Genomic DNA, 17,405 nt, shown 5'->3' with positions numbered 1-17,405 from the left:
TGATTGCACTTTCTTGTTCTTTCCCTTGAGGATGATCTTGTTCTTGATGATTATCATGAAGAGGAACTTGATCATCATCTTGTACTTGGACTAAGGGCATTGATTTAGTAATAGGTGCTTGTGGTGGTATGGGTGTGGAAGTAGTTTGATGGTGTGTGAGGCCTTCATCTTCTTCTTCATCATCATGAGGGTCTTGTTCCATTGGAAGAAGTGCACCAACACCCATCGTCAAGATATCTTGAGAAGAATCTTCTTCACCTATATCACTTAGATCAACTTGCTCCCCATGGAAGCCATTAAATTCATCAAACACCACGTCACAAGTTTCTACAACACATCCATTGGATTTATTGTAGACTCTGTAGGCGTGAGAGTTTGATCCATAACCAACAAATATGCCCTCAATGGTTTTAGATTGAAATTTTCCTAACCTCTCTCTTTTGTTGAGGATGAAGCATTTACACCCAAATACACGAAAGTACTTGACATTTGGCTTGTTCCCGGTCAGGAGCTCATATGGAGTCTTTTCCAATATCGTGCGGAGGAAGAGCCGGTTTGAAGCATGACATGCAGTGTTGACGGCCTCGGCCCAAAAACTATGTGGCGACTTGTATTCATCTAGCATGGACCTTGCCATCTCCACAAGGGTGCGATTCTTCCTTTCTGCAACACCATTTTGTTGGGGAGTGTATGGAGCTGAATATTGATGCTCAATCCCTTCATCACTAAGAAATCCTTCCAAGGTGTAATTTTTGAACTCGGAACCATTATCACTTCTTATTGCCATGATTTCTTTGTCAAACTTGCGTTGTGCTTGCTTGGCAAAATCAATGAAGGTGATTTTCGTCTCGTCTTTGGACTTGAGGAAAAACACGCATGTGTATCTTGAGTAATCATCCACAATGACAAGTCCATACTTTTTCCCACCAAGACTATCCCATGAAGGAGGCCCAAACAGATCCACATGAAGAAGCTCCAAAGGCCTTGAAGTAGACACAATATTCTTGGGTGGGTGCTTTGATTGATGTTGCTTCCCAGCTATGCATGCACTACACACACGATCTTTCTCAAAAGAGACATTTGTTAGTCCAAAGATGTGATTTCCCTTTAAGAGATCTTGAAGATTTCTCATGCCGACATGGGCTAGTCAGTGATGCCATAGCCACCCCTTGTCGGCCTTGGCCATTAGACAAGTTGCATGGAATGTGCTCTCTTTCGAGAAATCAACCGTGTAAAGGTTGCCATCCAACTCACTTCGAGAGTATCTCTCTTAAAGACTTTCACATCCGTTAGTCCAAATAGTGTATCATAACCAACAGAGGCCAATTGGCGAACAGAAAGCAAATGATATTTAAGGGATTGGACAAGCATGACATTTGCAAGAGACATGTCATTTGTGATAGCCACCTTACCCAAACCGAGTACCTGTCCTTTTGATCCTCCACCAAACATAATGCTCATAAATGGTTGAATAGCTTCCATGAAATCGTAGAGCAACTTGCTATCTCCGGTCATATGATTGGTACATCCACTATCAATCACCCATTTTACTCCACCGTAGAAGGCAACCTACACACAGTTATTACTTGATTAGAGGCACCCATTTTGCAATGGGACCTCTCAAGTTAGTCACAAGGGTCTTAGGGACCCAAATAGCATAAAACTGAAATGCATTACGAAGACCAACAAACTTTGCACAAACTTCCCCATCCTTAGTCTTACGAAGAACATAGGATGGAGGCATGAACTCTTTTGGCTTGATGACAATGGGCATGCCCCTTGTGGCCTTCCCACAAACAACCTTACCTTTCTCCTTGTGCCCTTCTCGTACAAAAGTTTCTTCTAGAGGGATGGTGCACTTTTGAGAGGATGTCTTCTTCTTGCTTGTGCTTGGGTCAAACCCGAGTCCTTCTTTGGCAAACACTTCACTGCGTTGGCTCAACACCTCATTAAGGTCCTTTTGCCCTTGAGCACATGTCATGAGCCCTTTCTCGATTTGAGCTTTGATAAAGTGATTCTCCTCAAGAATAGATGCTAGATCACTACTAGAGTTAGTAGTACAAGCATTAACATTGATAATAGGAGAAGAGTAAGCCTTGGCTAGAGTTTCAAGATAAGTAAGCTTGAGTGTCTCAAAACTCTTTGTAAGAAGGGTGAGCTCTTCTTCCTTAGTATTGAGGGACATGGATAGGAGCTCACAATCCTTAGAGAGAGAAGCATTAGACTTTACAAGCTTACTTTTATCATTCATCAACTCTTTGCAAGAGTCGATAGCCTTTTTCAAGGAGGCAAGATCTCTAGTATGAACATCAATGTTTGCACCAATTTTTAAGCATAGTTCATCATTGCATGCTTCCTCATATTGGACTTTCTGCTCAAGGATTTCACATTTTTCCTTTTCCTCGGTGACGAGGGTTTCGAGTTCCTTAATGGAAATGGTGTGCTTACTCACCATCTCCATAAGCATACGAAACATAGTGAGCTTCTTTCCTTTAAGAGAGCACATGAACTTATTTAGTTTAGCAAGCATAGGATCATTTATATCATCATCCTCATACCTATCCTCCGCATCAAGATACTCATCACTAGGAGTAGGAGGAGTGAAAAGAGGAGAGTTTGATCGCGGGGTTACCTTGACCTTGTCAGGAGAGTGTTGGTCCTCTCCATCTTCTACCACGGCCTTTGCCATGAGACACTTGTGAGCGTTGCCCTTGTAATCCTTCATGTAGTTGTAGGTGACAACTTCACCACTCTTGTTGACTAGCCTCAATGTGTTTTGAGAATCTTGAGCAACTCCGGCAACACCACTAACATCATCAGGATCGGATTCTTCTTGAGCAACCATTGCTTTCCCATCTCTCTTCTTGAGCTTGGAGTTCAAAGGATTTGGCAACTTCTTCTTGGGAAAGGTCTTGGGAAACCTTGGTTTATCTTCTCTCTTCTCATAAGGGCACTCGTTGGAGAAGTGGTTGGTTTCTTCACAGTTGTAGCATTTTCTTACTTTCTTCTTTTGAAACCTCCCCTTGAATTTTCCCGCGCTAAACTTCTTGACAAAGAGAGCCATGTCTTCATATGAAGGGCCCTCATCGGATTCAGCCTCATCACCATCTTCATCATCATCATCATCTTCTTCTTCTTCACTTTGCTCATCTTCACATACATGCTTGGCCTTCAATGCAAGATTGATCTTCGACGATGGGGTGCCATGCATGGCAAGATGTTTTGTAGCATTTGCCTTTGACTCTTCAAATAGTTGGAAAGTGGATATGATATCATCTATAGTCATTTACTTGAAGGCATGGTGTTGTCTTATGTCCCATACCATCTGATGGTGATATGGAGCAAGAGCATGGAGCAACTTGTCCACAAGGAATCGCTTAGTCATGTTGAATCCATCTTGTGTCTTGTCACACTCACATGACTCAATATCATCAGTGAGAGTCATGAGATGCTCAAGGAGTTGATTTTGAGTTTCACCTTCCTCCATACAAAAGTTTTGCAATTGCCCCTTGGCAATTTCATATTGAGCACTCCGAAGGGTGGAGGTACTGGTCCTGGATCTTATAATACTTTCCCATAATTCCTTGGCACTTGTGATGTGTATGAAAGGTCTCCTTTGCTTTTTCAACCATACCTCTCCTTATACACATGATTGCCGTGTCATTCAGATTCTTGTCATAAATTTCTCTTGGTGTAGGATTCTTTGGATCAACCACATGGTAACCATACTCCAAGATCTCTAGCATCTCATCGTTTCCAAATCGAAGATGATCCTGCATAGCAACTCTCCACAAAGCAAAATCGGAAGTGGAGTCAAGTAAAGGAGGTTTGCCTTGAGAGTTATATTTTGGTTTCTCAACTTGGGGTCTTGCATAAAGCCAAGGAACACTAGAGTGTTCATTGCTAGGAGGTTGTTGACCAAGTGACGGAGTAGGCACAGTTGGTCTCGAAGCCGCACCACCCGAAAGTGGTGCAAGCACCGTGGACAATGTGGCTATCCTCATTTGGACCAAGGCCTCTACAGAAGCATCATGCTCCTCCTTTTGCTTACCAAGGGCCCGTTCTAGATCCTCAGAAGTAAAGGTCTTGACTTCAGAAGAAGCCTCGCCTTTATCCTTCGGATCTACAACAAAGGGAGTCCCATCGGGGTTCATCTCGCTCTAGGGCGGTTAAGCCACAAGAATAGAGCACGAGGCTCTGATACCAATTGAAAGGATCGAAATGGACCTAGAGGGGGGGGTGAATAGGTACAAATACAAATTTTAATTGTTACTTGGCAATTTTAGGCAATAGTGCGGAATATGAAAGTGAGCCTAACAATTGCAAGTGTGATGCTAAGAGCTAAACAAGATAATCAAGTAATACAAGTAAATGAGGTAGACTGACACAATATGATTTAGGTAAGTGCAGATGAGACAAGTAACCACAAGAAGAGAGTTAAGGTTAGGGATAACCACAACTCCGAGAGACGAGGATGTAATCCGATGTTCACTTCCTTGGAGGGAAGCTACGTCACCGTTTAGAGAGGTGGGTGTTACCACGAAGGCACACCAATGCCACGAAGGCTCACCCTGTTCTCTCTTTGAGACAACACCATGAAGGCGTTTCTCAACCACTAGTGGTAGACCTTGGGGTGGTCTCCAAACCCTCACAAACTTTTTCGGGGGTAATCACAAAGGTTGATTCCTCTCCGAAAGACTCCTACCGCCTAGGAGTCTCCAACCTCCAAGAGTAGCAAGAACGATGGGAAAAGCTCAAGACTTGCTCAAGTCACAAATTCCTTTGGTGCAAAGAAGGGGAAGGAGTGGATCTATCACTTGGTCGGACAACTTCTCTCAAATGCTCTCAAATCCCTTGGGGATCTAAGATTTGGTGTGGAGGAGTGAGAGAGAGTGTAATGTGTTCTAGGGTTTGTTCAACATGAGTGGTCAACCCCATCTCGAAGGGGAAGAAAGGCTATATATAGTGGTAGTGAAAAGCTAGCCGTTTGGCCACTTAAGGCACAGGAGCTGTCGGACGTCCGGTGGGTACCGGACGACCGGTGACATAGATCGGACTGGACGTCCGGCCGGGCAGCCGGTCGTCCGCTCGCTGGAGTATAAATCTGACCGTGAAAACAGCACAGGTAGCGGACATCTGGAAGGCACCGGTCATCTGGAGCCCGGACGTCCGGTGTCATCGGACATCCGTTAATTGTAGTTCTGTTGGAGTGCACCGGATATCCGGAAGTGAGCGGACGTCCGGTGACCGGACATCCGGTGTGACCGGTCTTCTGCTAATTTCAGTTCAATGCAGACTCACCGGACGACTGGAGAGAGTCGGATGTCTGGTTGGTTGAGAAAGGCCGGACGTCCGTAGACTTCGGACGTCCGGTGAAAGTTGGACCTTTTAGCTTGGAAACCTACTACCACTTTTGCACAAGTTAGAGGAAGAATTTATGAGATGGTATGAGAGGGAATTTTGTGGTTTTGAGCAAGTTCTTTCGCGAAATCCATTGATCCCCTCTTAATAGTGCGGGATCCCTACACTCAAGAGCAAAACCGAAAACAAGGAGCCGAAGCTTTTTATCTTTGTCTTGTGTCTCTGCTCTTGGGTGATATATGTTGTTATGTCCTTAGTCATGATCCACACACACACATAGCCCTTGGGACATAATCCTGAGAAATACTCGATAAACATGATTAGTCTCAATATGCATGTTGTCATCAACATCAAAATATGATTAAGGGCATGATTGCACTTTCAATCATGCAATGAATGGGATGAATCAAAATCTCCTAAAATGTATGAGGAAACTATGGGGGTCTCCTCATGAGCAATGTTGGAAACATCATATGGAGAAAATGGACAACATCCAAAGCAATGCATATCCGAAGCTAGGTGGTCATGGCATGACATATGAGATAAGTGTTGCAAAGGAGCATATCAATATCATCACAAGAGAAACAAATGCCAATAACCATAGGCTTGTCATCTATGCCATATGTGCAAATTGGGTTTATTTTAATAGCATATGCATAGTCACTATGAAGAGATTGCAAATATGACATATGATTGATCTCATGCATAGCATATGACAAGTCAAGTGGATTGGCAAACATGATGTGACCGAGAGAATTAGCACAAGAAATCCTATGTAACATGGTATCACAATACTAATATACTCCACATGGAAATCATCATACTCATCATAAATGGGTAAATCATCGCATGGGGAAGTCGCACTAGCATGAAGCATGGTAATAGGTTGATCGACATCATGCAAGCAATCAATGTCAAGAATGTCCACTAGTGGGACTAGAGCATCACCTTCACCTATGTTACCTTTGTCATTCCACTCATGTGGTGTAGGTGAGGTGGGAAAGAACAAATGGTGGTTATCTTCATCTTGATGGAACCATGTGGGGGTGCATCATATTCCACCATGGCCATCGTCTTGTCCAAAGGGAGGACGAAGTCATCGCGAGTCGGCGCGTCATCATAGATGGGACCTAGCACCAAATGAGAAGACACAATAGAGGTAGAGGTCAAGTCGTTAGTGTTGAAAGTGGCCTCACATGACCTATCAACTATCTCACTCTCTCTATGTGGTAGTTCACTCACTTCCTCAAGGTAGGTGCACTCAATCTCACGTATGGTAGAGTCACTCATCTCACTCAAGTGGTGGGGGTTGTGGCTCTCCTCACATGGGAATTGTAGCAACACATCATATATGGGGCTAGTGGTGAAGTCACTCTTGCTCTCAATATGGTGGCTAAAGTCACTCAAGTCATCATATGTCACCGTGGTCGAAGGGAAAATCCCATGCTCAACCATCTTGTTGTCGTCGCCGTGGATGAAGGCCAAAGATGGTACATCATCAATCTTGCCTCCTAAGATGGAAGCATCCTCCGTGCTCGTCACCATGTCGCTCGCCTCCAAAGCTTGGTCCTTGATGGTCTCCATAGTCGTAGTCATCGCCACACCATCTTGAAAAAGAGTCGAAGTAGACTCGGCATCATCAATGCCACAAAGAGGGATGGCGGTGAAGTCGAACTTGGGAGTATTGTCTCAGAGCTCGTCAGGCTTGGGCATCGTGGTGGTACTAGCCTCATTCTCATTCTCATGGGGCTTGGTCGTCGCGAAGTGAGCTTGGGGTGGAGAAGCTTTGGCCTTCATGAGTTCTTGTGCCGCCTTGAGAGCACCAATGTAGTTGTCATCAAGGGACTTGTAGTTCTCGAGGAAGATCGTCTTGGAGATGTCGTTGTGCAATCCCATCATGAAGTGGAACTTCATCGAAATGGGGTCATCCACGCTGGCTCGTCGCAAGGCAATCTTCATCTCCTTGAAGTACTCACGATGGACTTGGATCCTTGGATGGTGTTCTCCAATTGGAGTTGAAGTTGTTCTGTGTAGGTTGGAGGCACGAACTCTTGCCGCAAAGCTCTCTTCGTCTTGGGCCAACTCATGTCGTAGCTCTTCGAAGGTGTGTGAAGCCACCATGTGTACGCGTAGCCGTGGAAGTTTCTTGTGGTGCACTTCACTTGATCTTCGGGAGGAACTTGATGTAGCTTGAGGTAGTCGTCCATCAAACGTTCCCACTCGAGATACTCCTCGGGTTCTAGAGTTCCATAGAAAGGAATCTCATGGTCGATGTCGAGATCGTAGTAGCTCGTGGAAGTCGTGGACTTGAGCTTGGGGAGCTTATCTTGAGCGTAGTCTTGAGGTGCTTGTTGGCGACGATGCCGTATATCCGAAAGCGAAGATGCCTTGAAGTCACTTGGCGAAGATGCCAATGGAGATGATGAAGTCGTTAAGCGATTGTTGGTGTTGAGCTCTTGACCTTCATGTTCTTGTTGGTGATGGTCTCGATGCCGATGTGATTCTTGCCGGAGATGGTAGCTCGGAAGCATGTGCTCTTGAGCATCTTCTCAAAGATGAGGAAGATCACTTGTAGGACTTGATGAGGGCTTTGATCTCCTCCATTTGAGCTCGCATCTTGGCGTCGGTGGAGTTGTTCGTGGCATCAAACTCGTCGTTGTTATTGTAGACCAAAGATGAAATGCCTTGCCTATCCATCACAAGACTCAAGCAAATATGAGTGGGAGAAAGAGAATAACTATACCAAATGTACCTTGACCGATGTTGAAGACGGATCAATTATCACTCAATAGTGTAGCAAGGAAATAGCACAATTGGTACCGATCTTATCGATTTCTCAAACCTACACAAATAAGGCTTATGGTGGAGCTCGGTGAGGATAGCGGCACAAAAATTTGATGCAAAATGTTAGCAAGAGTCAATAATGCTGAAAAAGATTCACAAATTCGCAAGTGCAACAAGTAGACCAATAGCAATGAATGGCACACGGAAACACACACATGGATAGATAAATGGGGTCGTGCAACCCAGGATGAGCACAAAATGTGGAATCCACGGAAAACGCTCGTGTTGCACAACTCAAGAGAGACGCTAGCATGATTGCTCAATAGGCGGATACGACACTTGTGCACAACCTATAAGATGCAAAATGTAACAACTTCTATCCCAAGTATGCTATGTGTATGATGTTCTGGTGGTATGATCCAAGATGATCGGATATGAAAATCTTATGTGCAATGTGGTATGATGCTATGGCACTTTCTTACAAGCTTCTTTGCTCTTTATCTTTTGCTTAAAAGTTTTGTTCTCTTTTTTTGTGTGGCCACTTTTGCATGATGCACAAACCAAGATAGCAATTGTATATATGCGGGAACAAACTTGAGGCACAAGAGATGATATGATGATACCAATATGATATGGTATGTATGCAATGGAAGGTGTAGCTCGATGATCACTAATGTTCACAAGTAACGTTGCCAGCAATACTCAAATGGCTAGTCTCGATAGGCAAGTGACACAAAATGGGCTAGGGGTTAACAATGCAATGGCAAGGGAATATACAATGGAGGGATTCCACAATACCAAGATGATATGGAGGTTACCGTCCTTGACGATGATGAGTGGCGGTGTTCTTGATGGAGACTCGTCCCTAAGTAGCCAAAACACCTTAGGAAACGAAAAAAAACCACGAACTCAAAATCTCAAATCTCAAATGTCAAAATGGTGGTAGCGGGAATGCGGTGGTGGTTGCGGAAGCTCAAAGGGATTGTGGAAATGCAATGATGGGTTTTGCGAGTGGGCAACATGGAAGTGGAGGGTTATTGGGTTATGTGAGTCGGAGTTGAAGGTCACCGTCCCTAAGTAGCCAAAACACCTTAGGAGACACAACTCACAACTCAAACAAAATTGGGTTAAGTCGGTGTGGCGGAAGTTTATGGTGGGTAAGCCTATGCGGTAGTGGTGGTGGTGGTTGGTGAAGAAGCAACCGTCCCTAAGTAGCCTAAAAACCTTAGGAGACTCAAATCACAACTCAAAGAACCACTAATGCGAAGGGGAACAAAATTGGTTAGGTTACATAAGTCGGTGGTGGTGTAGCGGATGATGTGGTGGAAGCCCTAGGCAAAGATGCCAAAGTTCACAAAAATTTATGGAGTCAAAAGATGTTGGTGGTATTTTTGTGGGAAGGGGGGGTGTCAAGAGCTTCAAAACAAGCTAAAGAACGTCAAAATCGAAGTTCGGATGAATTAGTTATGGCTGAAACAAAAATCAGCCGAAGTCAATATCTACAGGTCACGGACGTCCGTAAATGGACGGATGTCCGGAGGGCTTGGAAATCCGTAAATTCTGCTCGGGTTAGGGGTTCCGGATGTCCAGAAAAGGTCGGACGTCCCGTGTTTCCTGGGGCTCCAGACGTCCGTAAAACGTCGGTCGTCCGGTGGGTCGGGGTCAACGCGAGATGCGGGTTTTGGGACGCGATTTTGGGCGGAAAATGGGGATTTTGGGGGCAAAATTGAGGAGATTTTGTGGATGGAAAGTGGGGAAAATTGGGGAGGTGCTAGATCCACTTGAAACCAAGCAAATCCATTGATCATAATAAACAAAACTTCATCAAACCAACAAATGACAAAAAAAATTGTGGCTATTTTTGATGGGGATTTTCGAATATAGGGAAGAACACAACAAAATCAAGCTAGAAAATGAAGAGGGGAGGCTCCAAAATCGTGATTAACGTGGCTCATGATACCAAGATGATGTAGGGTGGAACCCTATGTGGCCGATCTTTCATGAAAGGAGCGGATCCCGCGATGAACGCGATGAACACAAGGGAAAACACGAGAGAATCACTCAAACCAACAAGATAGATCACACATGCGCTAGATCCATGAGCACAAATGAAGATACATGATCCACGATCAACAAGGGATGATACACGGTAACCGGTTCTTCTCCGTGTGGAGGTCTTGAATCCACGAGGGGATCTTCCCGTGAGGGGCCTTGAATCCAAGGTGGATCTTCTCCATAAAGGCCGTGGTCTCTCTCATAGAGTAGATCCGTATGGATGAGCGAGGCTCTATCTCCAATATGAGCTATCACAACGATGACCCTAGAAAGGAGGTGGAGGTGGTCTATTTATATTTTAAGCCACGAAGGGGTAAGTGGGAGAGGGATACAAGGCCAAAGGCCCGCGGCTGCGCACACACGCGTCGGACGTCCGGTGGGTGTCGGACGTTCGGAGGCTCAGGACGGTCTGGACGTCTGGAAGTCTTCGGACTTCCGTAAATATCGTTCTGTCGCCGTGGCACCAGTCGTCCAGAGGCGCTCGGTCGCCCATGGCCTGGGAGGTGTCGGACGTCCGATCTCGGTCAGTCGTTGTAGATCTCGTCGGCTGGACTCTTGGGCTGGCTGGAGTTCCAGGTGTCGGACGTCCGGCGTAGTCCGGTCATCTGGTGGCCGTAGATTGTCGGACGTCCAGTGGCACGTCGGTCGTCCGGCTGCTGGGGACTCCGTAGCTCCATCTTCTTCCGTCTTCGCATCCACGCTTCACTCGCGGATGGTGTAGGTGTTCCTTGGCGCTTGCGCTCCTTCTCATTGTCCGTGAAGCTCCGGCAATACCTATGCATGCACACGAGTGGAGTGTCAAGTAGTATGCCATCCTCGAAGGGGTCAAGTGAACACGTGTAAAGGAGAAGATTCACCTTTAGGTATGAGAAGTAGATGTCGCATGTGTCACTTGCCAAATGGACTCTTGACATGGTGATGTCCGTAGGATGCTCCGCATCAAAACTTTTGTCAAAGATGCCAATTTTTTTACCACATCATCTTGGTGGCATGACATTAAATCAAGCAAGGTTTCATCTTTTTCTGATCATTTTTAATTTTTTGGAATTAAAGTGCCATGGCATGCACTCCATGCATGTGCCTATGCCTTGACACCAATATGTTTGAAAATTCCTTCGAATTTACTACACATGGAATTAACTCGCACACAAGTACACAAAAATATGATTTTCAAACCGTTTTGGTTAGGCATTGCATGTAGATGTAGTTCAAATTTGAATTACGGTCATCAAATGGTTAGAAAATCACTTAAATGTATTTATAAGGTTAAATGACCCCTGAAATTTACCAAATTTTCACATGATAGTTGCACATTAAATGTAGGAAAAAATTTGAAGGCCGTAAGAGGAAGCTATCTCCCGTTCGTCACCAAACATGCATTGTTCCCTCTCGGAACCACGAACCTTCTAGTGAGTTGCTCCGGTTTGTGAGGGGCATGTGTCCAAACGTTCGTCAAACATGCCAGTTTCTTTACCACATCATCTTGGTGGTATGACATTACATCGACCAAGGTTTCATGTGTTTCTGATCATTTTTCTATTTTTTTGAATTAAAATGCCATGTCACTCCATGCATACGTATGCATGTCTCCATGTCATGAGACCAATATGTTTGAAAATTCCATCTAATTTACTGCACATGGAATTAACACGCACATAAGTACACAGATATGATTTTTCAAACCGTTTTGGTTAGGCGTTGCATGTAGATGTAATTCAAATTTGAATTATGGTCATTAAATGGTTAGAAAATCACTTAAATGTCTTTGAAAGGTCAAATGACCCCTAGAATTTTCCAAAATTTCACATTATAGTTGTAGTAGTGCATGTTAGACGTAGAAAATATTTCAAGGCCGTAAGAGGAATCTATCTCCCGTTCGTCATCAAACATGCATTATTCCCTCTCGGAACCACGAACCTTCTAGCGAGTTGCTCCGGTTTGTGAGGGGTGTGTGTACAAACTTTTGTCAAACATGCCAATTTCTTTACCACATCATCTTGGTGGCATGGCATTAAATCAAGCAAGGTTTCATGTTTTTCTGATCATTTTTTAATTTTTTGGAATTAAAATACCATGGCATGCACTCCATGCATGTGCCCATGCCTTGACACCAATATGTTTGAAAATTCCTTCTAATTTACTGCACATGGAATTAACTCGCACACAAGTACACAAAAAAATTATTTTACAAACCGCTATGGTTAGGCGTTGCATGTAGATGTAGTTCAAATTTGAATTACAGTTTTAAATGGTTAGAAAATCACTTAAATGTCTTTCAAAGGTTAAATGACCCTTGAAATTTACCAATTTTTCACATGACAGTTGTATTAGTGCATGTTAAACGCAGGAAAAAAATTGAAGGCCGTAAGAGGAAGCTATCTCCCGTTCATCATCAAACATGCATTGTTCCCTCTCGGAACCACGAACCTTCTGGCGAGTTGCTCTGGTTTGTGAGGGGTGTGTGTCCAAACGTTCGTCAAACATGCCAATTGCTTTACCACATCATCTTGGTGGCATGACATTACATCAACCAAGGTTTCATGTGTTTCTGATCATTTTTCTATTTTTTGAATTAAAATGCCATGTCACTCCATGCATACGTATGCATGTGTCCATGTCGTGAGACCAATATGTTTGAAAATTCCTTCTAATTTACTGCACATTGAATTAACTCGCACACAAGTACACAGATATGATTTTTCAAACCATTTTGGTTAGCCGTTGCATGTAGATGTAGTTCAAATTTGAATTACGGTCATTAAATGGTTAGAAAATCACTTAAATATCTTTAAAAGGTCAAATGACCCATAGAATTTTCCAAAATTTCACATTACAGTTGTAGAAGTGCACGTTAGACGTAGAAAAAATTTGAAGCTGTAAGAGGAAGCTATCTCCCATTCGCCATCAAACATGCATTGTTTCCTCTCGGAACCACGAACCTTTAGCGAATTGCTCCGGTTTGTGAGGGGTGTGTGTCCAAACTTTCGTCGAACATGCCAATTTCTTTACCACATCATCTTCGTGGCATGACATTACATCAACCAAGGTTTCATGTGTTTCTGATTTTTTTCGAAATAAAATGCCATGCCACTCCATGCATACGTGTTCGTGCATATGTGTCCATGTCGTGACACAAATCTGTTTGAAAATTCCTTCTAGTTTACTACACATGGAATTAACTCGCACACAAGTACACAAATATGATGTTTCAAACCGTTTTGGTTACGCGTTGCATGCAGATGTAGTTCAAATTTGAATTACGGTCATTAAATGGCTAGAAAATCACTTAAATGTCTTTAAAAGGTCAAATGACCCCTAGGATTTTCAAAATTTTCACATTACAGTTGTGTCACATCCCTACTTCTGGTCTGCTCTGGGTTAGCTAGTCCTGTGTTGCATCCTGTTTAAATTTCTCTTAAACCTGAAATGGGGATGATCAAACCCCTAGCACCAAAGCAATGCAAATAGGCCCAACTTTAAATATTTTCAATGAACCCAATATGCCCTTAAAAAATGTTCATCATTTTTGGTTCTAGCTAAAACCTCTGCCAAAAATGATAAACATATTTCTAGGTCATTTCTGCATTTTTGAATTAACTCATATTGTAATTGAATTGGGGCATTTAAATCCTATAAATATTTTAAATGCTCTAATAATTCTGAAACTAGTTGAGGGCTGTTGGGAATAATTTCAACAGTGCCCACAAATATTTTCAGGATTTTTGGAAATGCTCTGGCATTTTTAATAAAGACAAAACAATTGTGGAAAATAGAAAACAGAAACAAATAAAAAAAAGAAAGGAAGCAGAGACTTACCTGAGGCCCACTTACCTGGTGGCCCAGCAGTTTCGGCCCAGCCCACCTCCTCCTTCCTGTCGTCTTCCTCCCCAGGCCAGTAGGCAGAGCGCGTGGCCGCAGCGCGCCGGCACGCGCCCCGGCCACCTCCACCCTGCCTGCCTGCGTCCCCATCGCCCTGGATCTCTCCCGAGCGACACGCGCCCCTGCACCTCTCAGTCCCTCTCGAGCTCATTCCCCCTCCTCTGCTCTCTCTCCCCCTCACGGCCGAACACCACCGTTGCCGTTCGCCGCTACCACCGACCTCCCCACGCCCATCCGGATATGCCACGAGCTCCACCTCGACCCCCGCATCCTCTGCACCGAGCCAGGAGCCGCCAGGAGCTCCGTGACGACGTCCCCGACCCCTTCTTCCTCCTCGGGTCGCTGGAGATCCCCTTCGCAGCCCGCTTGCTCCAACGCTTCCCCGAGCCATCCGACACCGCCAATCGACGCGCTGTGAGCCTCCGATCACTTTCCCCCTAACGCCACGTCCTTTTGCACACCGTAGCCATCGTGTTCATCGAGGCCGAAGCTCACCTCCGCCCGAGCTCATCGCCAGCGTCAGCCCGGTGACCCTTTGGTCATGCTAGCATGCCCAACAGCCTCGTTAGCATGTGCAGATGCTGTAGATGCCAAGCAACACACGGCTTGCTCATCGTAGCGACGAATCCGTCGAGCCCGTGCTCCGGCCGCCGCTGACCTTGACGTCATCGTCGCCTCCGGCCATCCCATGGTCTCCTGCGTGTTCCATTGGATGCGCGAGCGCCTGGGCTTCGCACCGGTGGTCTCGGCCGCTAATTTGGTCGCCGGAGGGCAAAATTCGAGCCCCTCCGCCGTCTCGGCCTCGCCGGCTACTCAACGCCGGCAGGGCTTAACCCCTGTTTGACCTCCCCTGCGTCCTGATGTGTGGGCCCAAGCCCCTGATTAGTTAACTCTAGTTTAATTAGAACTAACTAATTTAGACAACTAAATAAGTCACTGACATGTGGGCCCGCCCTGCTAACAGCCTGGTTAGGGTTAGTTTAACACTAACTAACTCAGTTAGTGGACTGAGTCAGTGACCAGGGGGTCCCACTGGTCAGGTTTGACCTGGCCAGCCACGGTTGACCTGATGACGTCACTCTTACGTCATGCTGACGCAGTAAAACCTTTTCTGGATTTTAAATAAATCTAAATGATTTATTTATTTTCAGAAAATGCCTAAAACTTCTAAAAATCATAGAAAATAATCTATAACTTAGAATGAAATAATTTATATATGAAAAATTATCAGAAAAATTCAAGGAATCTGTTTATGGCATTTTCATGCATGTTTGAACAATGTTTGTCCTCTATTTTGGACAAAACAAATAAATGGCATTTAACTAATCATATATGGAGTTTGAATTTGAATCTTGTATTCAAACCAGCTTCATTTAATTGTGTTGCTAGTTGCATTAGCTCAATCAACAACATATTGCCATGTCATTATCATGCATCATGTTTTGCATTGCATTGATTGTGTTCCTTCTCTGTTGCCGGTGGTTGTCCCCTCTCGGTAGACGTTGTACCGACGCTGTGATCATTGACACTGATGAAGACCCAATGATATCTTCAGAAGTGCCAGGCAAGAAAAACCCCCTTGTTCATTCCGATACAATCCCACTCTCTCGCTCCTGCTCTCTTTTACTGCATTAGGACAACAACGATTCAACTGTTACATGTTGCGGTAGTTGAACCCCTTTCCTCTGCATGACCTGTCATTGCCACAGTAAATAGATGAAACCCACTAGCATGAGTAGGAGTTGTTTGAGCCCTGATGTGCCTACTCATCCATGCTTGTTTGTCATGCCTGCTATTGCTTAGAGTTGTGTCAGGTCTGATTCATCGGGGATGAATTGGAAAGTTGTGAACATGTCCTACTGTGTGAGCTAAGTGTGTTGAACACGATTTGGTAAAGGTATCGATGAGAGGCCATGTAGGAGTACATGGTGGGTTGTTTCATTGGAACCGTCCTTAAGCACCGAGATCTGTATGTGTGATTTAAGAACCAGCTACTACCACGCATTGGGCCCGAAACCAATGGACCCTCTCGGCTTCTTAACCACCCTTGTTCATTGTCCATGAGTTGCAACTAGTTTCTGGTGTTTATAGGTTATGTGTTGGTGGCCGTGTGTAGCGCTGGCCCTAGGGGTGGGCTATGATGTGGTAGATACACCGTGGCCGGGCATGCCGGGCGCCCGTTTGGTGTCTCGGAAACCTGTACACATCATCCGGGGCCGTATGTGGAAACCTCGGGCGGACTCCCTGTGGATGGATCCTGGATAGGCGATAAACCTGGACTAGAGACTTGAGTATTTAGGTAGGCCGTGGCCGACACCCTCGTTGGGCTTCCGCTTGAAGGTTGCCGAGTACATGTCGTGTAAACGGCGGTAAGTGGTGAGAGCGTGTGTGAAGAAGTACACCCCTGCAGGGTTAACATCATCTATTCGAATAGCCGCGTCTGCGGTAAAGGACTACTTGGTTGCCTATATAGTTCATAGATAACTTGAAGTGGATACTCTAAAACTCGCAAGAGAAGTGTGAGTGCTATGGATGGCCTTCTCGTAGGGAGACGGGAGCAGATCCATAGTGGTGTATTGAATGGTGAATATGTGGACTCGTGTGCGCCACCTCAAAAGAGTTGCTTGCAGTCGTAGTTCAGGTTAGCCACTGAATCAAAGCTGGCTTGCTGCAGTTAAACTCCACCACCCCCTTTATTGATACCGATGCATATGTAGATAGTTCTGATGTAAGTCTTGCTGGGTACATTTGTACTCACGTTTGCCTATTTTATGTTTTGCAGAGAGACATCAGTCTCGCTAGTAGTTCCGTGTGGACTTCGACGTTTAACTTGATACCTCAGCTACGATCTTGTGCCCTCGGCATGATCTGGTAGATAGTCAGGCTTCTTAGCCTTTTTCATTTGTAGATGTCTGTACTCAGACATGTTAAGCTTCCGCATGTGCTTTGATTTGTATGCTATGATTGTTGGGTCATGAGACCCATGTTTGTAATATCTCGCTCCTCGGAGCCTAACGAATAAATACTTGAGTTGTAGAGTTATGTTGTGATGCCATGTTGTATTTACACATATCGAGCATATTGTGTGTATGATTGAAATGCTTAGTATGTGTGGGATCCGACAATCTAGTTGTTTATCCTTGGCGGCCTCTCTTATGGGGAAATGTAGTCTAGTGCTTCCATGAGCCATAGTAGTCCGCTACAGCCCGGTTCACCGGAGTCCTGCTAGCCCATCACTACTGCTCAGGACACTTGACTGGCCGGCATGTGTTTCACTTTGTTCCTGTGTCTGTCCCTTCGGGGAAATGTCACGTGGTGACATCCGG

The sequence above is a fragment of the Triticum urartu genome, chromosome 3A (assembly GCF_056163025.1).
Source record: "Triticum urartu cultivar PI428250 chromosome 3A, HENAU_Tu73, whole genome shotgun sequence".
NCBI classification, from domain to species: Eukaryota; Viridiplantae; Streptophyta; class Magnoliopsida; order Poales; family Poaceae; genus Triticum; species Triticum urartu.
Note: the sequence above shows the minus strand (reverse complement) of the source record.